This window comes from Dasypus novemcinctus, chromosome 23 (genome assembly GCF_030445035.2).
Source record: "Dasypus novemcinctus isolate mDasNov1 chromosome 23, mDasNov1.1.hap2, whole genome shotgun sequence".
NCBI classification, from domain to species: Eukaryota; Metazoa; Chordata; class Mammalia; order Cingulata; family Dasypodidae; genus Dasypus; species Dasypus novemcinctus.
Genome location: NC_080695.1, coordinates 29030126 through 29051731, shown reverse-complemented (window position 1 = coordinate 29051731; position 21606 = coordinate 29030126). Strand labels below are relative to the sequence as shown.

The 21606-nt window shown below is 42.5% G+C and overlaps 1 long non-coding RNA gene and 1 pseudogene across 1 annotated transcript; one reads left to right on the top strand and one right to left on the bottom strand.

The window, feature by feature from the left end:
- Positions 1-15953: 15953 nt before the first annotated feature.
- Positions 15954-17176, bottom strand: LOC139437433 (zinc finger protein 785-like; annotated as a pseudogene).
- A 1770-nt stretch (positions 17177-18946) lies between these two features.
- Positions 18947-20310, top strand: LOC131275499 (uncharacterized). Its single transcript, XR_009182968.1, has 3 exons — positions 18947-19048; positions 19798-19891; positions 20070-20310. It is a non-coding gene; the product is annotated as an uncharacterized lncRNA (long non-coding RNA).
- Positions 20311-21606: the final 1296 nt, after the last annotated feature.

Sequence of the window (21606 nt, the reverse complement as noted above, 5' to 3'; positions counted from 1 at the left end):
GGAGAATGATCCATGTGCACTTGAGAAGAATAAATATTTGCTTTTCTGGGGTGCAATGTTGTCTATATTTCTGTTAGGTCTAGTTCATTTATCATATTACTCAAGTTCTGTTTCCTCATTGATCTCCTGTGTTGATGTTCAATATATTGATAAGAGTGGTGTACTGAAGTCTTCAGCTATTATTGTAGAAGTGTCTATTTCTCCCTTCAGGTTTGCCTGTGTTTGCCTCATATATTTTGGGGCCCTGTTATTAGGTACATAAATATTTATGGTTGTTATTTCTTCTTGGTGGATTGTCCCTTTTATTGTCTTTGTCTTTTATAACAGCTTTCCTCCCCAATATTATTATAACCACCCCAGTTCTTTTTCAGTTACAATTTACATAGAATATCTTTTTCCATCCTTTCTCTTTCAACTTGTTTGTGTCTTTGGGTCTAAGATGAGTCTCTTTTAAACAACATATAGTTAGAGCATGCTTTTTTATCCATTCTGCCAACCTGTGTGTTTCGATTGGGGAGTTTAATCCATTAACTTTCAGTGTTAATACTGTAAAGGCAGTACTTATTTCAGCTATTTTGTCCTTTGTTTTTTTTAATGTCATCTTTTTTTTCCTTTTCCCTATAGTGTAACTTCCTTTTCTGTATAGTTGATCTTTTGTGATATATCTGACTGATTCCTTCCTCATTTCTGTTTCTGTATATTTTTAAAATATTCTCTTTGTGGTTATCCTGGGGTTTATATTATACAATCTTCATCTATAATCTACCAATTTAGCTTCTATAACCATACACGTTCTCTGCTCCTGTATCCCTGTTTCCCCTCATTATATTGTTTTTGTCCCACTTTACCACTTTATATTTTGCATGTCCATTAACAGGAAATATGTCTTTTTCTTGTTCAATTGTATTCTGATTCTTATATGAATAAAAGAATAAAGTTAATATTTAGGATACAGTGCTTTGGGTTTTGTATTTACATTTTTAGTTACCCTTGCTGATGATCTTCATTTCTTCACACTACTTCAAGCTACTTCAAGCCATTCTTTCCTGTCTTCTCCTTCCAACCTGCTTAACTCCCTTTAGTAGTTCTTTTTTTTTTTTTAAAGATTTATTTATTTATTTATTTAATTTACCCCCCTCCCCTGGTTGTCTGTTCTTGGTGTCTATTTGCTGCGTCTTGTTTCTTTGTCCGCTTCGCCATTCCTGGGCAGGCTGCACTTTCTTTTCACGCTGGGCGCCTTTCCTCATGGGTGCACTCCTTGCGCGTGGGGCTCCCCCACACGGGGGACACCCCTGCGTGGCACGGCACTCCTTGCACGCATCAGCACTGCGCATGGCCAGCTCCACACGGGTCAAGGAGGCCCGCGGTTTGAACCGTGGACCTCCCATATGGTAGACGGATGCCCTAACCACTGAGCCAAAGTCTGTTTCCCCCTTTAGTAATTCTTGTAGGGCAGGTCTCTTGTTGATGAATTCTCTCAGTTCTATTTATCTGTGAATACGTTACACTTTCCCTCATTTTTGAAGGACGTTTTCAATGGATAAAGAATTTTTGACTGGCAGTTTTTCTCTTTCAGTACCTTAGATATATCATACCACTGTCTTCTCACCTTCATGGTTTCTGATGAGAAATCAGCATTTAGTCTTATCAAGGATCCCTTGTATGTGATGAATCACTTTTGCTGCTTTCAGAATTCTCTCTTTAGCTTTGACATTTGACATCTGATTAGTGTCTTGAAGTAGGTCTATTAGGATTTATTCTGTTTGGAGTATGTTGCACTTCTAGGACATGTATATTTATGTCTTTCATAAAAGTTAGGAAGTATTCAGCCATCATTTCCTCAAATATTTTTTCTGCCCCCTTTCCCTTCTCTTCTCTTTCTGGGACACGCATGACACTTAAGTTTGTGTATTTCATGCTGTCGCTCAAATCTCTGATACACTGCTCAATTTTTTCTATTCTTTTCTCTATTTTTCTGACTTTACAATTTCCATTGCCTTGTCTTCTAGTCTGCTGATTTTTTTTTATTATTCAAATATGCTGTTTTATGCCTCTAAGGTATTTTATTTTTATTTTTATTTTTATTTTTTAATCAGCTCCCGTGAGTTGGCTCCCTTGTCTGCTTTCTTTTTTTGGCTTATTGTTTGTATATTTGTTTTTGCTCATTGTCTGCTCATTGTTTTTGCTTATTGTTTGCCTCTTTTCTTTAGGAGGTACCGGGAACCAAACCTGGGACCTTCCATGTGGAAGGCAGGTGCTTGACTGCTTGAGCAACATTCATTTCCCTGCTCATGTGTTGTTGTTTTTTTTAAAGATTCCTTTTTTTTTAAATTCCCCACCTCATTGTTTGCTCTCTGTGTTCATTTTCCTGTGTGCTCTCTGTGTCTGCTCATTTTCTCTTTAGGAGGCACCAGGAACCAAACCTGGGACCTCCAGTGTGGGAGAGAGTCACTCAATCCCTTGAACCACTTCAGCTCCCTGCTTTGTTGTGTCTCTCACTGTCTTTCCTCTTTGTGTTTTCTTGTTAAGTCATCTTGTTGCATCAGTTCACCATGTCTGCCCATTGCACCAGCTTGCTGTCTTGCTCCTCTTCTCCAGGAGGCACTGGAAACTGAATGTGGGACCTCCCATATGGGAGGCAGGCACTCAGTTCCTTGAGCCACCTCTGCTCCCTGCTCTATCTCTCATTGTGTTTTCTCTTTGTGTCTCCTTTTGTGTCAGCTTACTGTCTTGCTCGTCTTCTCTAGGAGGCACTGGGAACTGAACCTGGAACCTCCCATGAGGTAGGCAGGCACCCAAATGCTTGAGCCACATCTGCTTCCTCCCTTTAGAGTATTTTTATTTTTTAATTTTTAAAAAGATTTATTTTATTTCTCCCCACCCCCTTGTTGTTTTTCACTTTCTGTGTCTGTTTGTCTTCCTTGTTTCTTTAGGAGGTACCAGGAGTTGAATCTGGGACCTCTGAAGTGGGAGGGAGGTGCCTCATCACTGAGCCACCTCTACTCCCTGCTTTGTTATTTTCCTTGTTATGTTTTTTCTTCTTGTGTCTCTAGTTGTGTCACCTTGCTGTGCCTGCCTGTTGTGCCAGCTCACTGTCTTCTTTAGGAGGCACTGGGATCCAAACCAGTGACCTTCCATGTGGTAGGCAGGAGCCCAATTGCCTGAGCCACATCTACTTCCCTCTCTAGTGTATTTTTTTATTTACTTATTGAAGTATATCGTTCATACATAAACAATAAATATATAATAATAGTTGTGAACTTACAAAACAAACATATATAACATCATACAGGACTCTCATAACTCACCCTACCCCCAATACCTTGCATTGTTGTTAAAATCTTTTTAAACTAATGATTAAAGAGCATTGTCAAAATATTACTACTAACCAAAGTATTTTTCCCCAACCAACCCAATTATTATCTTTACATCATTTATATATGAACATCCATAAACAAGTGTATAGTAAAATTTATGAACTTACAAAGGAAACACGAATAACATCATATAGGGGTCCCATATATCAACCCTCCACCAACACCTTGCATTGTCATGAGACATTTGTTATGAATTATGAAAGAATATTGTCAAAATCTTACTACTAATCATAGTCCTTATCTTACATTTGGTGTGTTTTCCCCCAACCCACCCTATTAGTATTTTTAAAATATATTTTTATGGCAGAAGTTGTAAACTTATAAAATAATCATGCACATGTGCAGAATTCTCAAACAACACCCCTCCATCAACTCACTACACTGTGGTGGAACATTTGCTGCAGGTAAGATAGTGTCATCTGATTGTTACCATGTCCATAGTGTATATTTGACTCACATTTTCCATACTGCCTCATTATCAACACAGTACATCTTTCGCCTAGGTGCAAGAATATTATATTATTACTGCTAACCACAGTCCATAGGTCATTCCAACTGTATTTTTCCCATGCTTCTGCACATTCCCAACACCCTGCAGTAGTGATATACATTTGCTCTAGCTCACAAAGGACACTCTTGCACCTGTACCATCAACCACAATTCTCATCCACCTCTTGGTTTACTGTGCTATTCACTTCCCAGATTATTCTCTAGCATTCTGTCAGTTGGCATTTACATACCCTGACTACCATTTCAACCACATCCCCATTTATAAACTAGCTGTTACTATTTGTTACCATCCACTCTACACATTTCCACACTTTTACCATAAAGCTAATTAAAACGCCTGCATACGTTAAACATCAGTAGTCCATCTCTTTTTTTTTTTTTTTTTTTAAAGATTGATTTATTTATTTAATTCCCCCCCTTCCCCTGGTTGTCTGTTCTCTGTGTCTGTTTGCTGCATCTTGTTTCTTTGTCCGCTTCTGTTGTCGTCAGCAGCACGGGAAGTGTGGGCGGCACCATTCCTGGGCAGGCTGCACTTTCTTTCACGCTGGGCGGCTCTCCTTACGGGGCGCACTCCTTGCGCGTGGGGCTCCCCTACGCGGGGGACACCCCTGTGTGGCAGGGCACTCCTTGCGCGCATCAGCACTGCGCATGGGCCAGCTCCACACGGGTCAAGGAGGCCCAGGGTTTGAACCGCGGACCTCCCATATGGTAGACGGACGCCCTAACCACTGGGCCAAGTCCGTTTCCCAGTAGTCCATCTCAGTCCTTCTCTTATCTCCTTTAAGAATCCACCACTTACTACCAGGTCTTGAAGATATTTTCCTACAATGTCTTCTAGAAGTTTTATGGTTCTTGCTTTTATTTTTAAGTTTTTGATCTATTGAGAGTTAATTTTTGGATAACGTGTGAGATAGGGGTCCTCTGTCCTCTGTCCAGTTCTTTCAGCACCATTTGTTGAATGGACTATTCTGCCTGAACTGTGTGAGTTTCACAGGCAAAAATCACTTGACCTCTCACAACTATGGCCTATTGCTTTTTGACTAGGTGGCAAGATCACTTGATGGGGAAAGAATAGTCACTTCCACAAATGGGGCTAGGACAACTCGATACCCATATGCAAATTAGTTAACCATACACAAAAATCAACTCAAAGTAGATCAGACCTAAAATCCTAGAAGAAAGCATAGAGAAGCATCTTCTGGACTTTCTGACAGGCAATGATTTCTTAGACTTTACACCTAAAACATGAGCAACAATGAAAAACAGACAAATGAGATTTCATCAAAATTATAACCTTTGTGCATCAAAGAACTTCATCATAATGGAAATAAGAAGTACCCTAAAGAATGGGAAAAAATATTTGAAAACCACATGTCCAATAGGGTTGAATACCCAGAATATATTTTTAAAAATCAAACAACTCAACATAAAGACAAAAAAAGAAAAAAAAGAAAAATGGACAAATGACTTGAATAGATATATCTCCAAAGATGGCCAGACTTGGAAGATAGTTTGGTGGATCCTCAGAAAGTTGAACATAGAATTACTGTATGACTTGGCAAACGCACTGCTAGGTAGGCACAAAAGAACTGAAAGCAGGAGCTTGAACAAGTATTTTCACAACAGTGTTCACATTGGCATTATTCACAAATGCCAATAGATGGAGCAACCCAAGTGTCCAGCACCAGATTAATGGATAGTAGGTATGTATGTGTATATATATGTGTGTGTGCATGTGTGTGTGTGTATACACACAAGATGGAAAATTATTATTCAGCCATAAAAGGAAATAAAGTTGTGATACATGTAACAACATGGATGGAACCATGAAAATTTCATATTGAGTGAAATAAATCATAAGCAAAATCATAGAGTCAGAAACTAGATTACAGTTTAACAGCAGATGGGTGGAGGTAGGGAATGGGGAATTAATATCTAATTAGTACAGAATTTCTGTTCAGGGTGATGGAAAACTTGGGAATAGATGGTAGTGTTGGCAAAAAAAAAAATCACTTGACCATACATGTGAGGGTATGTTTCTGAACCATCAGTTTGATTCCATTGATCTATGTGTCTGTCTTTATGCCAGTACTATGCTGTTTTTACCACTATAACTAGGTAATATAATTTAAAGTCTGGAGATGAAGATTCACTTTTTATGATGTTTCTGGCTATCCAGGACCATTTATCCTTCCAAATAAATTTGATGATCGCGTTTTCAGGGTTTTTTTTTTTAAATGTTGGTGGAATTTTATCGGCATTGCATTGAATCTGTACATTAATTTGAGTAGAATTGACATCTTAATGATATTTAGTCTTCCAATCCATGATCATGGAATGTTATTCCAGTTATTTAGGGCATTTTTTATTTCTTTTAACATTGAGTTGCAGTTTTCTGAATACAAGTGCTTTACATCATTGGTTAAGTTTATTCCTATTTGAGTTTTATCTCTTGTATTTTATTTTCACCACTCTTTTGAAATTTTTAGTTACTTTTATTGATATAATATTCACTTCTAGACTCTCTTCCCAGTCTCTCTTTTCTGTCTTCTCTTTTCAGGCTCTAGAACACCCTTTAGTATTTCCTGAAAATCTGGTCTCTTGCTTAGAAATTCTATCACTTTCTGATTATCTGTGAATATTCTAATCTTGCCATCATTTTTGAAAGACAGTCCTGCTGGATATAAGATTCTTGGCTGGAAGTTTTTCTTTTGTGGTATCTTAAATATATCAGACCACTGTCTTCTTGCTTCCATGGTTTCTGGTAAGAAATTGGCACTTAATGTTATTGGGTATCCCTTATATGTTATGCACTGCTTCTCTTGCTGTTCTCAGAATTCTCTCTTTTTCTTTGGCATTTGACATTCTGATTAGTATGTGTCTTGGAGTTGGTCTATTTGGATTTTTTTGGATGGGAGTACGTTTTGCTTCTTGCACATGGGTATCTTTGTTCTTCAACAGGATTGAGAAATTTTCTACCATTATTTCTTCACATATCCCTTCTGCTGCTTTTTCCTTCTTTTCTTCTTCTGGGACACCCATGACATGTATGTTTGCACACCTTTTGCTGTCATTTAGTTCTGACACCTTGTTCAATTTTTTTTCCATTCTTTTCTTCTTCTGCTCTTTTGTATATTCACTTTCAGAGGTCATTTCTTCTAACTCACCAATCCTTCCTTCAAATCTGCTATTATATGATTCTGATGTTTTTTAAAATTTCATTTATTGCAAATTTCATTCCCATAAGATCTGCTATTTTTTATGTATGCTTTCATATTCTTCCTTGTGCTCATCCAGTATATTTTTGATATCCTTAATCTCTTTAGCCATCTCATTGAATTTATTAAGGAGATTTGTTTGAACATCTATGATTAGTTGTCTCAACTCCTTTATGTCATCTGGAGTCTTCTCTTGTTCCGTTAACTGGGTCAGAGCTTCCTGTTTCTTGGTGTGGATTGTAATTTTTTGTTGGTGTCTTGGCTTCAGGCTTATTAGAGTGTTTATTCTGGGTGCAGTTTTTCTCTTTAGTTTAGGGATTCCTGCCCTTTCTCCCTTGCTGGTTGTGCAGTAGGAGTCAAGGTTGTAATTGGTGCTATAAGCTGTGGAGGCTCAAGCTGCCCTCATTGTGCCAGGGACTGATGAAGCTTCTCCCAACTTTCTCCTTTGCCAAGGGTAGGGACAGAGTAACAGCTGTGTGGAATAATCCAAGTCGTGCAGGCTTAGACTGTAGTTGCCCAAAGAGACTGATGAAGATTCACACCCCTTTCTCGACTGCCTGGGACAGGATGGAGCTGCAGGTGTGGGCAGCAATCTCTGCAATGTGGGTCCAAAATGACCACAGCTGTCCCGGTAGGCTTCTGATTTTCAGTCTGTACCAGCCAAAGGTACCTGCAGTTACTTGGATAGGCTGGTGCAGGGCCCGCCAGCCTCCTCCCTGCCAGAGGTGGGGCCAAAGCCTAGTCCAGGCCTACAGGTGGATCTGGGTGAGAGAAACTGGGTCCTACCATCACTGTGATTTTTGGTCCTGGCTTCCCCTCAGGCTGGAGGTGGAGTAAAAATGGCTGCCACTGGCCTCTTTCTGACTTGGACAGATTCCCACCCCAGCTGTTCCCAGGGTTATATCTTAGCCAGCTGAGTCTACCAATCAGTAGCTAAAATCAGGGACCAACTGTATCCTCCTCCCCTATTTTTGGGAAATGGAGTTTCCAGTTCCAGCCACAGATTAGCTCCTGGGGTGGCTGGTGCTGCCAGAGTAGGATAATCACTGGCTTCTGGAACTTGGCTGGTAATTTCCTGGAGAGGCTGGCGCAGGTCCCCGCAGCGTCCTCCCTGGTGGAGGTGGTACTGGGTCCTAGACTAGAGCTGCAATCTGATCTGGATGGAAAGCAGCTGGTCCCTACCAGCACTGTGATATTTCAGTGCACCCCACGTCCCCTCTTACCAGGTGTGGAGTTAAGATGGCGGCTCCCAGCCTCTTTATGACTTGGACAGGCTCAAACTTTAACTGTTCTCAGGATTATACTTTAGCCCACTGAATTTACTCATCAGTAGGTGAAGTTGTTGCCCAACCATCTCTTCCTCCTCTGTTTTTGGGAAGTGGAGCTTTCAATTCCAGCCACGGAACAGCTCCCGAGATGGCTTGTGCCTCCAGTGGAGGATGGCACTGTAGTGTGGAGTGCTCTATTATGAGTCTTCTCTGCAGATGGGCAGTCACCTCCTTCCATTCCTTCAAGGATGTTGTAGGATGCTCTTCTGGCCTCCTGGAGCCCCAAACAAGGTGCTTCAGATAGTTCCAGAGAGCTCTGGGAGTTTACTAACTGCCCTGTAGCAGGAGACAACTCTAGGAGTTCCTTACTCTGCTACCATCTTGCTGGTTGAACCTCTCCAGGGTATTTTTAATCTCTATTATTGTGCCTTTATTTTTTTACTACCCCTCCCCCACACTCTGCTGTTTGCTGTGTCCATTCACTGTGTGATTTTCTGTGCCTGTTTCTCTCTTTTTTGTCTTCTCTTCATTTTCTCCCCTAGGATTTACTGGGATTCGATCCTGGGGACCTCTGATGTGGAGAGAGGTTCCCTGTCACTTGCGCCATCTCAGTACCTGACTCTCCCCTTTGTCTCTCTTTTTGTTACATCATCATCATTTTGCTATGTGGCTCACCATGTGGGTACTGACTTGCCAGGTGGGCACTGGCTTACCACGCAGGCATTTGGCTTGCGGTGCAGGCACTGGCTCACCATGTGGGTTGCTGTGTGGGCACTTAGTTCACTGTATGGGTCACTTTGCAGGCACTTGGATCGCTGTGCAGGTCGCCACACAGGCATTTGGCTCGCTGTGTGGATTGCCAAGCTGGCACTTGGCTTGCTGCATGGGCGCTGACTTGCCACACTGGCATGCTTTTTTTTTTTTATTTTACCAGGAGGGCCAGGGGATCAAACCTGGCTCCTCCCATACGGTAGGTGGAAGCCCAATCACTTGAGGCATGTCACTTCCCTATTGTGTCTTTCATCCCCATAATTTCTTTTTATACTTTCAAATTCTTTATATCCTTTATTTCTTTATGCATGTTTTCCATTGTCTCCTTGAATTGATTTAGATTTGTTTGATTATCTCCAACTTCTGAGTCTCCTTTGAAGTTTTAATTTGTTCCCTTAACTGAGCCATATCTTCTTGTTTCTTGGTATTGCTTGTAATTTTTTGATGATGTCTGAGCATCTGATTATCTTTATGCATTAAATCTGAAGGGCCATTTCTCCCTCTTGTCTAGGGTTTTATTGTTGATTGGCTTTGTCACTTTTCCTTGACACTTGGTCTAACTTATTCTAGACCTTTAGAATAGCCAGTGTTTACCTGTTCAGATTTTCTCAGCTCTTCTTCATCTGATTTTTTCCCTGGATATGCAGTGCAGTTTTTCAGATTGAACTTTGTATGCAATTGTTTCCCTCCAGGAGAGAGCTTTCTTTACTCTCTTCCTTCTCCAGGAATCTTCATTGTCTGTTTTTGTGCAGACTTTTCTTCCCAGCTCCTTTGATTTCTTAAAATTATCTCTTCACTCAGTGCCCCATTTTCCATATACTTTTCAGTTCTGGGACCCATCCTATCTTACAGCAGTTCAGTTTAACTCTCCCCTCCCCTTTTTTTTCTATGAGGGTTTCCTGCCTCCAGCTTCTTCCCCATTAGGGTACCCTACTGCCATGGGGAGCCAGAGGGGGTTAATCCAGAAAGGTGGGTAATTTCAGACAAGTCTGTTTTGCCTTTAAGTAGTCCTGCTGATTGAAACAGTACTGTGGTCACAGCAGTTCTTAACAGCTTTTCTACATCTCTCTTCTCCCTCCTCCAGGGGCCCTTTTGTATGCAGCACTCTTCAGAGCCTCATGCCAGATTTAGGTCCCAGTGCCTGGATATGCATGGAGTTCTAACTAGCTGCTATGAATTGGTCTACAGTCTCTGTCTGTGGTTGGAGAGAGCCTGGCAGGGCTGCCTCCGTGTGATTCCCATGCCATGCAGGACTGAGTGAAGGAGAAAGGAAACAGGAACTGATAGCTGGTCCAATACAGAATTCTCCTACTTGAGGTTTCTTTGAGTCAGCCTTTGCGTTGTCACTCTCCAGTCTGTACCATCCTCCAGAGTTCTAAGCAAGTAGAGTTTGTCCTTTTATTTGCTAAATCTCTGGAGTGGCTTTTACAGGGGATGTCTTATTCCACCATGTTGATGATGCCATTCTCTCTGCCCTTTATTCATTTCTTTCCAGTTACGACAGTAGTGCCCCCTTGTAGGACACAGCGGTTATATGCTAGTAAAACCTTTTGGAAAATAAGTATATAATTTGCTCCATTTCACCTAGAATGGTCCAGAGAGAGCAACTCCCATAGATGCAGGCTCTGGAGGACAAGACCATGAAGAGCTCGGACAGGACGGGGTGCATTGTGTACTCCCTCAACATTCAGGAAATAAGTTTAATTTTTTTTCCCTCCATGTATTATTTGCCCTCTCTGCCTCCTTAAATTGACCCAGATTACCAAGGATAGGATCAAATCTCAAATTCAGAATTTTTTTTCCTGAACTACCTCCCTCCTTGAGCCCTTGGTCCTTTCCAAACTAAGGCCTGGGCTGTCATACAGAGTTTTCTGTTTTGTTCTCCTGGGTGGTAACCTCGTCTTCCTTGGATCAACATCCTCTTTTTTAGTCTAACATGGGTCACTTTTTTTTTTATTCAAGAAGTTATGGGTTTACAGAACAATTATGGATAAAATACAGAATTCCTATATATGTGCCCATTATTAACACCTTGCATTGGTGAGGAATATTTACATGAGCAACTGTCTTGTGGCATTGGGCTATAATGACCAGATACATTTGATCATATGGAAAATATTCCTGCAGTCAGGCAGGATGCTAGAACACCTTGTTTGCTAAACACATGGCTGGTCACTGCCGATAACAGAACTATACCTAATAGGTCTCTGCTGCCGGAAGCCTACAGTCTGGTCCTAGAACCTCTCCTTGCTTGACTGTCCCACCTGTGCAGGGTCTGCACTTATCCTCCCCTTTTTGCTCATAGAGCTTTTTCAATGCTGATTATAATACACCTTTTCAGTCAAGATTTCTTTGTATTTTTGGTCTTACACTTGCAAATTTTCACCTGGAATACTTTCTTATTCTTAGTGTAACTTCTGCTCATCTTTCCCCTTAATAACTATATACTAATTTTATAACTTTAACATGAATTCTAGAGGTGCCTTACTTGTACCCAGTGTGCTCAATAGTGTAGAAATGGAATAAGAAAAAAAAAAATCTAGAGAAATGAGTCTTTTTTTTTTTAAGATTTATTTCTCTCCCCTTCCCACCCCCACCCCACCCCCATTGTCTGCTCTCTGTGTTCATTCACTGTGTGTTCTTCTGTGTCCACTTGTATTCTTGTCAGCAGCACTGGGAATCTGTCTTTTTGTTGCATCATCTTGCTGTGTCAGCTCTCTATGTGTGCGGCACCGCTCCTGGGCAGGCTGCACTTTTTTCATGTGGGGCAGCTCTCCTTGAGGGGCGTGCTCCTTGTGTATGGGGCTCCCTTATGGGGGGACACTCCTGCATGGCATGGCACTTCTTGCGCACATCAGCACTGTGTGTGGGTCAGCTCACCACATGGGTCCAGAGGCCCTGGGTTTGAACCCTGGACCTCCTATGTGGTAGGCAGATACTCTATCAGTTGAGCCAAATCTGCTTCTCAGTCTCCTTTTTTTTTTTTTCCAAAAGATTTATTTATTTATTTATTTCTCTTCCCTTGCCCCCCACCCTGGTTGTCTGTTCTCTGTGTCTATTTGCTGCGTCTTCTTTGTCCACTTCTGTTGTTGTCAGCGGCTCGGGAATCTGTGTTTCTTTTTGTTGCATCATCTTGTTGTGTCAGCTCTCCGTGTGTGCGGCACCATTCCTGGGCAGGCTGCACTTTCTTTTGTGCTGGACGGCTCTTCTTACGGGGTGCACTCCTTGTGCGTGGGGCTCCCCTATGCGGGGTACACCCCTGCGTGGCACGACACTCCTTGCACGCATCAGCACTGCGTGTGGGCCAGCTCACATGGGTCAAGGAGGCCTGGGGTTTGAACTGTGGACCTCCCATGTGGTAGATGGACATCCTAACCCCTGGGCCAAGTCCGCTGCCCTAAGTCTCCTTTTTAAACAGAGGCTCAGTTTTAACTAAAGAGAAACTATCGTCTGGAACCCAAAATTCTTACTTATTCAAGCACTATTTTGTAAATTGTTTTTTCTTACTGAGGAGGAACTAAAGACAGAGAAGATTTAAGAAGGTGGAGTTATACAATAAACTTGACTATTAACTAATCAAATTGAAACAAACTTTCAAGTAACACTGAAACCCTGTTCCATCATAAGTGGTTGATGTCCAGTGTTATTTTTCCTGCCATTCATCATAAAAATACAATGATGTTCTTGCTTTCAAATAGTTTTATTGATCATCAAGATGTAAATGTTTGTCAAGAATCTTGATCATAATTATGAAAAGCTATAAAATTTTTAGTAAGTTATTATGGTTCAAAAATTGTGCTTCTCTCCTGAGTGTGACAGAGCTGGACTCAGATGTGACTTTTCTACTCATGCCTCTTCTGTCACTTGTACTGAACCTGTGGTTGCCGCTAGGGATGGTCCATACGCAGAAGACTTGAATCTCTAGACTGCCCATGTACCAGCTGGGCCCTGAGCCTCAGCAGAGTGGTGACTCCTACTCTCTGGTTCGTTGGTCTTACCCAGGTCAGCTAATAGGGAAGTGAAGATGGTCAACCACCACACCAGGGAATCAAGAGTGCCTATAACTGTAAGCAGGGGAATTGCATCCATTGTTCATGTGGAATCTAAGCCGCCTCTTGATCTAGAGGTGGAGGGGACATCACCATCCCAGGGTCCACAGAATGGAGGAATAAAATATGGACTAGAGTGGACTTACTGATATTCTACTATAAAACTATTGTGACGAGTAATAGAAGAAATTTTAGCATCGAGGTGGAGAAAGTAGCCACGGTAGTTGCTGAGGGCAGGGAGAGGGTAGAAGAGATGTGATGTGGGGGAATTTGTGGGATTTTGAGTTGTCCTTAATGATATTGCAGGGTCAGATGCTGGACCTTATATATCCTGCCATAACCCACTGAATTTACTGGGGGAGAGTGTGAGCTACAGGGTAAACTATTATCTGTATAGTGCAGCAGTGCTCCAAAATGTGTTCACCGAGTGCGATGAGTGTGCTGCAATGATGAGGGAGGTTGCTGGTGTGGGAGGAGTGGGGTGGGGGGATGGAGGGTATATAGGAACGTCTTATATTCTTTAGTGTAACATTTTTCTGTATGATGTATATATCTTCAAAAAATACAATTTACAAAAATGATGTGGTGGGGGTGGAAAGTGGGTTATATGGGAACCTCTTATGTTTCTTGTTTTTTATGTTTTTAATGTAACATTCTTTGTGATCTATTAACTTTAATAAAAATTTTTTAAAAAATTGTGCTTCTCAATAAGAGGGTGCATCTGAACTTTAAATGAGAGCTGAAGTTTCTTCCACAAAGCTCAGCTTATGCTGAAGTGTTTACGGGGAAGGTGTAAAGATATTTGCAACTTATATTGAAATACATTAAAAATATAAGACAGAAAAATGGATAGAGTTATGAATGTATGAATGGATAAGTGATAAAGCAAATATAGCAAAATGTTAATTGTAGAAATCTTGATGAACAGTATATAGGTTTTTTACTAATTAATATTTTTCTAGTGAAATGTTGGGATGCGGGGAATGCTTAACCATTTGCTCTTCAAAGTATAAAGAAGGTGACATGCTTATAAACCTATATATTCACGTGGGCAAGGGCGCAAAAGAAGCTTTGCCCTCTGGCTTTGGGCCTTCTGATGCGATGAAAATGCTATGCAGGCTGTGTTATTTGGTCTGTACTGTTCTATAAAGCTGAATAAAGACAATATTTGATTAAGACTGTTGCATCTTGTGAATCCAATTCAGTTCTAATGTGCACCTATCACTGCGTGAGTAAAATAAAAATAATGGTTAACACATTAAAAAAAAAAAAAGACATGGTAGATGCCTTTATACCTATCACATTTTTCTCTCAGACAACCTGAGAGGTTGACATTAGCTCCATTTTAACAAATGAGGCAACTGAGGCTCAGAAATGTTGAATAATACGCTTAAGGCCACACAGCTGTTAAGGACTTGCACCGAGCCTGGAATCCAGATCTACCAACTCGGGAAAGGCTTTGTGGTAAAGCAGGAAAACATCCATTTCCAGTTAAGGATCAATTTTGGGATACACGGGATCAGAGAAAGTCTTTTGTTCAGAGATATCTGAGGCACCCAACACCACTGGCTGGGAGTAAGTGTCCAAGCTTAAGACATGTTTAGTCCTACTTACCTCCTTGTTTATTCCCTCAACAGTTCAAAAGCAGGGCTACCAGATCTTGTGTGAAAGGAAATCTACATTGACTTTCAGGCCCTGGGTTACAAAATGGTTCCTAGCAAAAGAGGAGTACAAGATAGATGCCCTGCACTGCTAACAATCAGACTTCAGGCATGTGCAGCTTGGAGAACGAAACTTAAAGATTACAAGAAATAGGATAGGAAACCTAAGCTCTGACCAACCAGCTTCAAACAAGCTTCCTGCTGTCTCGATGTTCTAATAAGCCACTGCAGCAGCCAACAACCTCAATTTTCCATTTTTAACTTTTGAATTATAAATTTCCAATGCCCCCCGCCCCCACCCAATGCTTTGAAACACCTGCCTTTCACTTGGGGTTGCCCAATTCACTAATTATTACACTGTTAATAAAGCTCTCTTCTTTCTTTTGGCAGAAGTTCTTTTGATAATTTAAGTAGGTCAGAAAGACCTCACGTAATTTTTTTGATATGTACAAATGTCATAAGACATGTAAGGCTATGCCTTGATTTTAACTCTAATCAAAAGTGTTTTACTCCTTCTTTTACAAAAAAGTAGTCTCCAGCATTACACTTCCAGCCCCAGTGGCCTAGAATACTCATTTTATTCAAATGATACATAATCCAAGGAACATGCATATATCTCAAGAAAAAAACACTGTCATCATCAATCCATACAGTGAAGAGATGGCCCAACCCTAAAGTTCGTTAGGTTTGACACTCTTGCACACTAGGTGCAGAATGAACGTGGGACTGGGACGTTTCCCACCCAAGGCCACTGTCCTGAGCCAATGACAATTGATGCCATGCATGTTGCTGGGTGGTGTTTTACTTGCACTGGCAAAAAAACAGATCCTGGGAGGAATCCCACCTCCACCCCCAGTGGGAACAGGCTTTCTACTCCTGGAGATCCAGAGAGGGTGCAGGCTCAAGTAATTGGGCCCTTCTGTCTGGATGACCTCACCCCTGAGCAGCAGGAGAGATACAGAGCATTCTATGGGAGAGATTAATCCAGAAAGCAAAACCCTCTTTAGGTACTGGTTAGGTGTATGGTTTGCAGTGAAGAAACCCTAAGTGGGGCTTCCAATAAGGAGTTCTGTGAGCAGGAGCCTCAGAAAATGGGTCCAGTCCTTAGGAAGCCTTTCAGATTCCTGCCTCCTTCCCAGGGAACTTCCATGTGCCCCTTACCTCTGCTTGTTTCCTACTACAGCTTTGTTTTCCTTAAATGTCCACTTCCTTTCCTCATTCCCCAAATAAGCCTATGCCTGGCCTCTTCCTTTTCAAAAAGAAAAAAAAACTCTGGTCACCTCATGTGAGTTCTGTCACCCACAGTCTTGAAATACATCTAGAAAGTACCAGAAATGAATTGGGGGATCCTGGCCTCCCAAAACAGAAACTGGGTCTGAAGGCCATTCTGCAGACAGCTGCTACTTCAGCCTCTCACTGCCAGAGCAATGGACCACTAATGCACATCCACAGCATACTTGCACTTGAAGCCTTTCCCACACTCACAACAAGGAAAAAAGCCGGCTGTCAGAGTGAATGCTCTGGAGACTGAGGAGGAGAAATGAGCAGGTAGAGCCGAGGCTGCAGTAGGGGCACGGGTAGGGCTTCTAGCCATGTGTGTGCACCTATGGATGGCCAGCAGGGAGATATAGGCAAAACAGAGGATGCAGTCAGGACAGCTGCAGGGCTTCTTGCCTGTGTGGTTGTGCTGGTGAATGGCCAGTAAGTAGGAGTAAGTAAAGCAACTCCTGCAGTCTGGGCATGGGAAGGGCTTCTCCCCTGTGTGTGCCCTCCTATCAATGACCAGGGAATCTTTCTGGAAGAAATGGTGCCCACAGTCAGGGCAGAGGTAGGGTTTCAAACCTGTGTGGATGCTAAAGCAGGTACTTGTGCTGAGAGAAGTGGGCCTGGCACTGGTCACAGGTGAAGAAGGGCCATTTGTGGGAGTGGACTGCTGGTGGCTGGTCAGGAGGGAAGGGTAGCTGAAGTGGCAGCCACAGTCTGGGGAAGGGTAAGGTGGTCTCTGGGTTGGACTGTTCTGGAGCCAAGGCTTAAAAGGGGTTCTGCCTAGGGATCCAGCAGAGCTCTGGGCAGGCAGCTGTGTTGTTAGGGTCTGGTGGTATGCTGGGTACCAGCTGCTCCTGGAGAGACACTCCCTCATGCTCCAACTCTTTTATTTTTAAAATTTTTATAAAGATACTTAGATTATAAAAATGTCACATAAAAAAATATAGGGGATTCCCAAATGCCCCATTCCCCACACTTCCCATATTTTCCCACATTAACAACATCCTTCATGAGTGAGGTACTTTCATTGCACTTGATGAACACATTTTGGAGCATTGCCACTAAGCGTGGATTAAGTTTACATTATAGTTTACATTCTCTCCCACCCAATTCTTTAGGTTTGGCAAGATATATAATGGCCTGCATCTATCATTGCAATGTCATTCAGGACAATTCCCAAAGTCCCGAAAATGCCCCCATTTTACACCTGTTTTTCCCTCTCCCTGTCCTCAACATCTCCAGTGGCCACTGACTCCATATCAATGATATAACTTCTTCCATTGCTAGAATTACAATAAGTCTATAGTAGAATACCAGTAAGTCCACTTTAGTCCATAGTTCATTTCCCATGCTCCATCTCTTTTTGCTTCAGACTCTACTTCAGTCCTTTTTTCTCCTCATTCCGATCTCTGGATCCTGAAATAGGGAAAAAGATAAAACTTAAAGCGTTGCAGCATGTTCCAGACCATGAGACCACTGCCAATATGAGGCCTGGGTAGCCCTCCTCTGGGAGGGAGACTAAGTATATGGCCCACCAGGAGTAAGGCTGGAAGGTTGGGGCATCATGAAGCACTAAAAGCTGGCCAGTTGTAAGAGAGAAAACTGTAGAATGGATAAATAAATGAAGGAATATTCATTAAATGGAATAATATTCAGCAATGAGAATGAATGACCTACATGTATATGTTGTTAATGTACAGAGGCCCTGAAAACTGGAGATAAATGTGTGTGTGTCTGTGTGTGCATCATTAAACAACTACCCTGTGCCAGGCATCCAGGCCAGAGATGGTCTCGGCCCTCATAGAACTTATTTATAATTTATTTTTTTTAAAGATTTATTTATTTCTCTCCCCATCCCCCCCTGCCCCGGTTTTCTGTTCTGTGTGTCTATCTGCTGCGTCTTCTTCTTTGTCCGCTTCTGTTGTTGTCAGCGGCCAGGAATCTGTGTTTCTTTTTGTTGCATCAGCTCTCCGTGTGTGCGGATCCATTCCTGGGCAGGCTGCACTTTCTTTCACGCTGAGCGGCTCTCCTTACGGGGCGCACTCCTTGCGCGTGGGATTCCCCAACGCAGGGGCACCCCTGCGTGGCAGGACACTCCTTGTGCGCATCAGCGCTGCGCAAGGGCCAGCTCCATATGGGTCAAGGAGGCCTGGGGTTTGAACCGCGGACCTACCATGTGGTAGACGGACGCCCTAACCACTGGGCTAAGTCTGCTTCCATCTCACAGAGCTTAAAATCCAGAACCTGTTTGTGCACTAAATGAGCCTCTAAATGACCTCTTTCGGTGCCATTTGATGCCATCATATACAACCACACACATGGCTTGTACTCTAGATTCCCTACAGGAAGATCTTCAGGGAATAAATATTATGTCATTGTGGCTGTAGGAAAAACTGTTCTTCATTTTAAAATCTTTCTTGCATCATCAGCTACACTATGATCCACATAAACCAACACCCAGGAGGAAGGTTGGTCTTCAGAGTAACACATAACAAAAATCGTATAACAAAATGTTCCCCCTTTCCATTGCCTCCTGAAAACTCAACCTGTATTTTGCATTAAACTGAGGTTTTTCCGGTATGATTAAGAGGTTCTGTGAGTTCCAAATTAAGCCGTTTTATTGTGCCAATTGGGGCCGTTTTGCAGCGAGATAGGAACCATTCTAGGGATAAGGGGCAGGGAGACTCACCCACGATGGAGCTTTGAAAGGGGCAGTGTGTGCTGGGCATCCAAGTTGGGGAGTGTGTGTGTGTGTGTGTGTGTGTGTGCGCACGCGCGTGTACTGGGGGTTTTTCATAGGTCACATACTGAGAATTTGAAAGGAAGCGCCTACCACCCTTCCCTTACCTCTGCTGACAGTTGCTGGGCTCTCCACCTCTTCCTGGGCTTCTGGGCCCCACACCTCCATCTCTTTATTCCACCCAAGAGGTAAACGGGGGTCTGGGGCCTGAAAAACCGGAGGAGGGAAGCACTGGGCTAGATTGAGAAGTCAAGAGGGGGGAGATTAAGACTGCTTCCTCAGTGCCCCACTTCCAGCTCACTGCCGCGGGGGACCCAAATATTTCCCTTCCCCACAGATTGCTGGGGGTCTCGGCCTGGGCCGTCGGGCCTCAACAAGCGCGACCAGGTGACCGTAGGTCCTGCGCATCACGTCGGCGTACTGGGCCCTCTGCGCAGGCTGTAGGACGCCCACTCCGCCGGGCAGAAGTCCGCGACCCCCGACCCCTTTCCCTCCGGTGCCCGGGCCCGGCCTCCCCGGGGTGCGAGGCTGGGGGCGACGCCATAGGGGCTCCTTCAAGTGTTTTGCAGAAGGAGGCTTGTGGGATGCGTGGAAACGCTATACCTTTCCTGCCTTTCCTCAGAAATGCTCTTAAAAGCTTATAGCCCTACCCTTAAGAAAGATGGCGCCTCTCCAGCCTCAATCTCCCTCGTCTTTCCTCGCTTTCCTTACGTACCAGGGCGGAAACCAGACGCGACGCACGACCCCCAGACCCAAGAAACTGAGGGATGTCGTGCACTGATTGGGCGGCACCGGCGGCCAGGGAAGGGAGGAGGGCTGTGATTGGCTGTTCTCTGGCGGGCTGTTTGAAAGGCTGTGGGCCAAGGAGCGGCTAGTCTGAAAGTGGCCGGCGCGGAGGGGTGATAGGATCTGTCCTAACTCGGCTTTTCCTGGGCAGCCACTCGGCAGAGGTTCTGATGGATTGAAGCTGCTCCCTTCTGCTCCTTACGCGAAACCTCTCACGGGCTGGTCAGGATGCCCAGGATTTCGAGGTGAGTGAAAGCTAAGACTGAGATGGGTTCTGGAGGGGAAGGAGTGAGGGCGGCGGAGTCCAGCCCTGTGCGCTGGGCACTGGGACAGGGCTAGCCCAGGGCGCGTTACGGGAACAGGTTCCTCTCCAGCATTTTATTTGGCCCCTGCCCGAGTTACAAATGTCTCTCCCTTTTCCAGATGCAGAAGCTGAGGGACAGAAAGGCCATGTGACTCCTTACGGGTGACAGAGTTGAGATTAAGTCATCTTCTGACTCCCACGTGCAGTTAAGTGCTTAGCATAGCTCCCTGCACAAAGTACTTAATAAATATGAAGTTTATTAGTTATCATTATAAATTTTACTATTTTGTACCCTCTCTCAATTAAAAAAGCTGTCCTCAAATTACAGTTCATAAATGAGTAATAAAAGTGGAAAATGAATCAGATCTCTTAAAACTGTTTTTCAAACTTTTCCGACTAATTAATCACAAGGGCAGAGGAGGAAAGTTCTAAAGATGTAACAAAAAGTTGCCCACCCACAATGAAACCCCTTTAAAGACACCGTATAGCTTTAAAATCCATGTAAGTGTGCATCCTGTTTGATAATCTAACCAACTTCAAAAGAATAAACAATTAAAAGTAAGACTCTCAAGGGTTGAATTCTCTTACATTAATGGTGGAGTGTAAGTTGAAACAGCCCTTTTGGGAAACTGGCAGTAGGTTCTAAAGCTGAATGTATGCATTGCCCATAACACAGCCATTCCACTCCTAGGTGTATACCCAAAAGAAATTCATACATATATTTACTGGTAGACAAGTATTTAGATGTTCATAGTAATACTAGGTGTAATAGCTAGAAACAGGAAACTAAAAGTAGAATGGATAAATAAATGATGAGATAGCCATTAAATGGAATACTATTCAACACTGAGAATGAATGATTTACATGTATATGCATAATGAGGATGAATCTGTGGGACATAATGTTGAGCAAAGGAAGCCAGTCACAGAAGAATATACCGGCATACCTCTGAAATATTGCAGGTTCATTCCAGACCACTGCAATAAAGCAAATATGGCAATAAAGTGAGTCACACAAATATTTCCCAGTGCATATAAAAGATATGTTTATGCTATATTGTAGTCTATTAAGTGTGCAATAATGTTATGTCCAAAAAAAGAATATACATACCTTAATTAAAATGACGGAGCTGAAGAGTGGACATGCGTTGGAAAATGGCACTGATAGACTTGCTCTTTGCAGAGTTGCCACAAACCTTCAATTTGTAAAAAGCACAATATCAAGTGTGAAAATAGGCAAAACTAAGCTAATAAAAATTAGGATAATGTTTACCCTTTTTGCTTCTAGAGTGCTGATAAATGTTTCATAATCTAGGTAGCTGCTGAGTGGCCTATTAAGTTTGTGAAAATTGTAGATTTATGATATTTGAAATTGTCTGTATATATATTATGCATCAATTAAAAATAAATAATGCTCCCTCCTTTAGACCTTTACCCTGCCCCAGAGGAAACATCTGTTACCAGTTTTCTTGAGTGTCCTTCCTTTTTTTTTGGCTGACTTTTAAAAAAATCAAATTTATTGATACATATTAATGAAGTATAAATCTATCCAAAGTATACAATAAAGGGTACGATCAGTAATATTTGGTATAATCACATAGTTGTACATTCATCACTTCAATCATTATTAGAGCATTTTCATTATTCTAATAATAA